This window comes from Mesoplodon mirus (genome assembly GCF_964341445.2).
Source record: "Mesoplodon mirus genome assembly, chromosome: 19".
NCBI lineage: Eukaryota > Metazoa > Chordata > Mammalia > Artiodactyla > Ziphiidae > Mesoplodon > Mesoplodon mirus.
In genome coordinates, this window is record NC_138995.1 from 64337515 (window position 1) to 64345276 (window position 7762).

At 48.2% G+C, this 7762-nt stretch overlaps 1 protein-coding gene across 1 annotated transcript in view; it reads right to left on the reverse strand.

Annotated features, from left to right (window-relative positions):
* Nucleotides 1–7762, reverse strand: part of LOC309794612 (uncharacterized protein) — a 312987-nt gene that overhangs the window by 207013 nt on the left and 98212 nt on the right. The window lies entirely within an intron of this gene.

The following is a 7762-nucleotide window of genomic DNA, read 5'->3' on the forward strand; positions in this document are numbered from 1 at the left end:
AAGCCTGTTTGCTATTGTTGAAGGGATAGAAAAACTAATCAATGAACAGTACCAAGAATCCAGAAATATACCCATAGAAATATACTCAAATATTTTAAATATACTCATCTGTTAAATATACTTTAACAGATGAGCAAAGGAAATACAATGGAGAAAAAGGAAGTCTTTTTAATAAACAGTACTGGAACAACTGAACATCATATACCAAAAAAAAAAAAAATCTAAACACAAACCTTACACCCTTCACAAAAAAATTATCTCAAAATGGATCATATACGTAAATGTTAAATACAAAAAAACTTAAAACTCAGCAAGTAAACAAAAACTCAAATACAGAATGAGCCGAACACCTTAATAGACAAGCCTCATTAAAAGAAAATGTACGTATGACAATTCAGCATATACAAAGAGGCAAAGAAATGCAAATTAAACTCAAGAGATACCATTACATACCTATAAGAATGGTCCAAGTTGGGCTTCCCTGGTGACGCAGTGGTTAAGAATCCGCCTGCCAATGCAGGGGAAATGGGTTCGAGCCCTGGTCTGGGAAGATCCCACATGCCTCGGAGCAACTAAGCCCGTGAGCCACAACTACTGGGCCCATGTGCCACAACTACTGAGGCCCGCGTGCCTAGAGCCTGTGCACCGCAACAAGAGAAGCCACCACAATGAGAAGCCCATGCACTGCAACGAAGAGTAGCCCCCACTCGCCACAACCAGAGAAATCCTGCGTAAAGCAACAAAGGCCCAATGCAGCCAAAAATAAAATAAATGAAATAAATTTATTTAAAAAAAAAAAGAATGGCCCAAATCCAAACACTGACACAAATGCTGCTAAGGGTGTGGAGGAACAGGAATTTCATTCATTGCCCACTGAAATGCTTAACGGTACAGCCCACTTTGAAAGAGAGTTTGGCAGTATTCTACAAAACTAAACTCTTACACATCATACAGAAATTATACTCCTTCGTATTATAAAAAAGGAGTTGAAAACACATCCACACAAAAACCTTCACACAGATATTCACAGTAGCTGTATTCATAACTGCCAAAACTTATAAGTAGTCAAGAATTCCTTCAGCAGATAAATGGACAATCAAGATAAATCAAGATACCGGGAACATTATTTAGAGCTGAAATGGAATGAGCTATCAAGTCATGAAAAGACATGCAAGGGAGTTCCTTCACGGTCCAGCGGTTAGCACTCGGCACTTTCACTGCCATGGCCCGGGTTCTGGAACTAAAATCCTGTAAGGCACGTGGCAGGGGGTTAAAAAGAAAAGAAAAACAGAAAACTTAAATGCATGTTATTAAGTGAAGGAAACCAAGATGAAAAGGCTGCATAATGTATGACTCTAATTATATGACACTCTAGAAAAGCGAAAACATACAGACAGTAAAAAAAAAAAAAAAAAAAAAAAAATCAGTGCTTACCAAGGAGTACAAGGGAAGAAAGGATGAACAGGTGGAGCACAAAGGATTGAAACACTGAAAACTATTGAAACCACTCTATAATGGGGAATGCGAATCATTAAACATTTATCAAAGCCCACAGAATGTACAATACCAAGAGTCAACCCTAATGTAAACTTCAGATTTTGAGTGATAATAATGTGTCAGTATAGACGCATCAATTTTAATACTTGCTTGGGGGATTCCTGAGTCCATACAATACCTACTAAATTCCCAATGACATATTCAAAAAATAGAAAAACTCTTCCAAAAATTCAAATGGACTCTCAAGGGATTCCATGTAGCCAAAGCAATTATGAAAAAGAACAAAGTTGAAGGACTCACACCACCTGATTTCAAACGTTACTACAAAGCTACAGTAAGCAAAATCCTATGCTACTAGCATACAGACAGACATACACAGCAATGGAATAGAACAGGGAGCAGTCTAAAAGTAAACCCTCATCTTTATGATCAACATGGTCCTTTTGGCCAAAGGACCGTTACTATTCAATAAGGGCAGCCTGTTCAATAATTGGTGCTGGGAAAACTGGATACCCGCATACACAAGAATGAAGTTGGGAACTCACCTAACACCACGTATAAAATTTCACTCAAAATATATCAAAAGCCTTGGGACTTCTCTGGTGGTGCAGTGGTTAACACTCCGCACTCCCAATGCAGGGGGCCCGGGTTCAATCCCTGGTCGAGGAACTAGATCCCACATGCGTGCCACAACTAAGTTTGTGAGCTGCAACTAAAGAGTCCTCAAGCCACAAGTAAAGAGCCCAGCTGCCATAAATAAGAGTGCAACCAAATGAATAAATAATAAATTTTAAATATATATATATATATATCAAAAGCCTAAATATAAGAGCTAAAACTATAAAATTCTTAGAAAAAGCAAAGGGGAAGCTTCAAAATGTTCGATTCAGTTATGATTCCCTGACTATGACAACAAAGGCACAAGCAACAAAAGAAAAACTACAAAAACTGCACCTAATAAAAATGAACAGGGGCTTCCCTGGTGGCGCAGTGGTTGAGAGTCTGCCTGCCGATGCAGGGGACACGGGTTCGTGCCCCGATCCCGGAAGATCCCACATGCCGTGGAGCGGCTGGGCCCGCGAGCCATGGCCGCGGAGCCTGTGTGTCCGGAGCCTGTGCTCCGCAACGGGAGAGGCCACAGCAGTGAGAGGCCCGCGTACAGCAAAAAACAAAACAAAACAAAACAAACAAACAAAAAAAAAATGAACAACTTTGGTTGGATACCTTTAAGTTACACAACATTATGCGTCAATTATACCTCAATAAAGCTGGGGGTGGGGCGGAAGCGAAAAAAGAGACAAACTTTTGTACATCAAAGGACACTATGAACACAGTAAAAAAGCAACCACAGAATGAGAGAAAATATTTCCGAATCAGGTATACAACAAGGGATTAATATCCAGAATACATGGATAATGCCTTGAACTCAACAACCGCCAAAGAACCAACTTGATTAAAAAGTGGAAAAAGGGGGCTTCCCTGGTGGCGCAGTGGTTGAGAGTCCGCCTGCCGATGCAGGGGACGCGGGTTCGTGCCCCAGTCCTGGAAGATCCCACATGACGCAGAGCGGCTAGGCCCGTGAGCCATGGCTGCTGAGCCTGCGCATCCGGAGCCTATGCTCCGCAACGGAAGAGAGACCCGCGTACCGCAAAAAAAAAAAAAAAAAAAAAAAAAAAAGGAAAAAGGACCTGAATTATTCTAAAGATATACCAATAAACACACCAATAAGCACACCATTATGGAAATGCAATCGAAATGAAAAAGATACGCAAGTTCACATCCATTAGGACGGCTATTATGAAAAAAAACAAAATAACACATACTGATGTGAATGCAGAGAAACTGGAAACTTGGGAAAAGGTTCATGGTCTGTTTCAGTAGTGACCGAGTCAGTGACTGTTGTACAGTCAGGCACAAATAAATGTCAGGTTCAGGAATGAAGCAAAACTTCGGTACCGTGGATTTTGACATTCGCCTGGTCGGAGAGGGCAAGCAAGGAGAGAGCTACCCGGCTGATTGCAACAGTACTGACCCTGAAGCATCACCTGCAAGACTTTGGGGCTACAGGAGTCCAGGCACTAAGGAGCAGGGAGGCACTAACCTAGCTGTAGTAACCACAGCACACAACCAAGGAATTTAATAAGTGTGCCCAGGGTCCCGATGTGAGAAACAGAGCTGTCTCTGGGTAAGAAAAGAAACGCAGAGCCTAGGTCAGAGGATGGAGGTGGGTGTGAGGGCCTTGCCCAGCATGCTGACAAGGGCAAAGTTCTCCAGTATGACAGCAAGGTACAGGTGGATCTGAACCTCATTAAGCAGACATCATCCCTCCCAGGAGAAGTACACGGCCACATCCTCAAAGGTCACACTGCCCTGGTAAACAAGGACAAATAAAACCATGAACAGTCTCACTCCCGAAAACCCACAATGCATCTTCCCACACATTTCCCCTACTGCCCGACCAGATGGGAGACTGCTGAGACCTTGGGAGGGAAACCTCCCTCCTCTAATCTGAAGCTCCCATTGCTTCCAGAATACACAGGCCGACATTTAAAGTAGAAATCCTGCTCTTCTGTGTTATTTCCACTAGAAAAAAAAAAAAGGAGACCTGCACTTACCGAAACCAACTCAGCCTCAGCTTGACGCACTTCCACAACTGGTGTCGAATCCAGGAGTAACCTTACACAACTCCTTCCATTTGAGGTGGGGAACGGGACCCCCTCCATAGAAACTGGCCTCCACTCAGGACCCTGAACATGGGGTTTTCCAGGGTTCCCAAACCGAAGGGCTGGGAAAATGACTAGTGAAGAACCCCAAGACCCTTCTCAAATACAGAGAATGTGTGCGTGGGGTCACAACATGTGAGGGGCTGGGACAACCTCCATTTAACGAAGGTGCTTCTCTGGCCCTTGGAATCTGTGGGAAAAGGCAGGCGATGGAGGAAACGTGACCAGGGCTGTGCTCCAGGGGCACAGGCCTTCCCTGGCCCCCTGGCGGTACCAGAACGAGGTAACCTCAGGCTGACTAGCACACGTCTCCTCTGTGCCCGAGCCCCCAGTGCTACCGCTTACCAGTTGGCACCTTGGAAAAGCCCCAACTTCCCTCTGCCTCACTGACCTCATCACCCCCCACACTATGTTCTTCCATTGAGCAGGCTTTGGAGTATTTTTAAAACCGTAACTCAAATCATGTCCTTCCTGTGCTCAAAACTCTCCACAGGGACTTCCCTGGTGGTGCAGGGGACCACCAATCGCCTGCCAATGCAGGGGACACACTTCAATCCCTGGTCCGGGAAGATCCCACGTGCCGCGGAGCAACTAAGCCCGTGCGCCACAACTACTGAGCCTGCGCTCTAGAGCCTGGGAGCCACAACTACTGAAGCCCACGTGCCTAGAGCCCGTGGCTCCTCAACAAGAGAAGCCACCGCAATGAGAAGCCCGCGCACCGCAAGGAAGAGTAGCCCTGGGTCGCCGCAACTAGAGAAGGCCTCCGCGCAGCAACGAAGACCCAACGCAGCAATCAATCAATTAATAAATAAATAAACGAATGAGTAAACGAATGAATAAATTCATTCATTCATTCATTTATATAAAACCAACTCTCCACCGCTCCCAGGGCCCAAAGAGAAAGGTACAACTCTCATCTACCACTCCAGGTGCAGCCTGGCCTCAAACTTTGTTCCTCCCAGAAACAGGATGGACTCCAGGTTCCGAATGTTCCTCCTTTAGTTGCGTCTACAAGGCTCACCCAGACCACATTACACTGGTGGTCAGAAATAGGGACACGACACCTGAAGGCCTCACTGTCTTGGACCAGACGTAAACAGGCGCCTCTCACGCCGGCCGTTCGTATTTGGGTGGGGAAACGTGCAGGGGTGAACCCGGAGCACGCAGCGTTTACCTTAGCCGGGTCCCTCAGCACGGCCGCCGCCACCGAGTCCCCAAGCGGAGGGGCCACAGCCCAGTGACCAGGTCTGACTCGGCATGGATACCCCACGCAGACCGCGGTCTCCCTGGCCCCGAGACCCGCCCCTGTGCAGTGCGCACAAGACCTCCTTCTGTGCCTTCTTGCCCCGTCAACTGACCCCCAACATCACACACCTCGACTTTCTGACGAGCTCCTCAGACGCCACAGCAATCAAAATGTCCGCCACGAAGACGGCCCTCTCCCGGAGGTTTGCCCTCCCGGAAATGCACCCTTTCAGGATTTTCATTGGATCAACGTTGCTGCCTTAACGCAAGTTATCCTGGGTAATGTAGTGCAAAGGCCTCAGGAAGCACAGGGCCCCACACCTGAATCACTTTGAAAACAGCCAAGCAGCCCCCGAGGAACGCTGGGAAACGACTTCTAGGGCGGGAGTCGGGCGCGGGGTGGGGGGTAGGGGGCTCCATTCTTCTTACGGGGGCGGGGAAACTTTCCGGTGAGTGTTGAGCATTTAAGGCTCTGTAATGCTACTGATTGCTGAAGTGTTTGGATGTTATCTCAGACTCCACGAAGCCAACCCAAGTTGACATCCACTGGTAACAGGAAGCAAATAAACATTATCCTATTGCTCTTGAAACGCATGCGGTCTGAAGCGTTAGTCATCTTGTAAGCTTTGGCAAGGGACAAGAGAAAAGTAAGACAGGACCCTGACCAGGAATATGGAAAGGAGATATTGGGCAGCCCTGAAGCAGCTGGACAAGAGGTTCTGGTCACGTCAGAAATGGCTCTCCTGTCTGCATAGTCAATGACTGTGCACAGCTCAGCAAGAGATGGATGATCAGGCCACCCACCACGGCTGTCCTCTTGCTCTGTACATCCCCTGGTCCAGCAGTCTGATTCACCTGCACCCTACTCACATGGCTGACCTTCCGTCTTAAACATAAACCCTAATCAGCAAACACCTGGGTACGTGCCCAGGCCTCAGCTAGTTATTAATCTTTAGATCAGAAACTCTCCACTTAGTGTTATCAGAGGGGATGTGAGGAGCATGCTCTCTGCTGCTTTCCTTGATAACCAATGAGCCAGCACGATGTCAATTCCCTCCTTCTCAGAAGCTAAAACTGCTGAAACATCCTGCCTGCTGCCTGCCTACCAAGATGGGGTGTCTCTCCAGGACCTTGCTTTGGATGACTTAGATCCAATATCCATTAAAACATTGACGTCTCTGTCACTCATTTAGCAATACATCTTGCACCTGACAGCTCCTTAGGAAGACCACTTGTCTACTTACAAACGGCCCCCTTCCTTCAGGGCCTGCATTATTGTCTCGTCTGTATACACCAGAGTCTGGCTCTGAGCAACCAAAGGCCCCTCATTCGCTGCAGGGTCCCTCCTTCAAGGCACAGAAACTGTATGCAGATGCCCAGGGGTCCATCTCTGCTGGTCAGGCCGCATTTCTACCTCCCCAGCCTCAGGACAAAGATCAGTTCCTGTGGCTGACTGAGCGAGGATTGGGGGGGGGGGTGTCTTGAGGCCAGTGTCAAGGATGCTTCCTGTCCTGGGAGACTGTCTTAAGGCTGTCCAGGCGGGAGTGTGGAAGTGATGGCTCCAAGCCTGAAACCCCACATTGGGACGCCTTAGGGCAGGGGCATCCCGGAGTGGACCAAGACCCTCGAGCGTGGACCCAGGGCCACAAAGCTTTTATTTCTTCCTCATCAAAGCGCACGTGGCCTCTGGGCCCTGAAGGAGGATTCAGACAGGAGGAGGGGGATTGGTCACTGCCACTCAGGGGTGTACTTCTGTGAGGGAGCCGGGCCATGGCAGTGAAAAAAAAAGGACTCAGCCTTTGGGCAAACATTCTGGATTTCGTATCTTGGGCCAAGCCTGAGGGAGCATGGGGGACACAGCCTGTGGGACCAGGGAGGAATCCCAGCCCAGGGGTCTTTCGTATGGCCCACCTTTGTGTGGTGCCACCATCCTAAGGATTCCCCCGTGTCCCCAGGCCACGCTGCCCTCCTCTGGGAGTCTGTGGTTCCCCTATCCCCCACCCTGGAGACCACCTAGCTCTCTTCCTTTATCACTGACTCCTCTGATAGCTTACCTCAGATCACACGTGGTGCCCCTGGACTTGGTGCACATGGGTCCGCAAAGGAAAAGGCCTCAACAGGTTCCCTCTAGGACACGGGAGCAAGAAGAGACACAAGCGAACCAGCCCTTGTGGGGCGCCCATAGGACCCTCCACCCTGCACACCTGGGCCTGACTCCTTCTGAGAAACCCCAGCAAGAACTGGCATGAACTCAGTAACCCAGGAACCCCCAGCGTCTTCCCAAGTCAGGGTGTCTG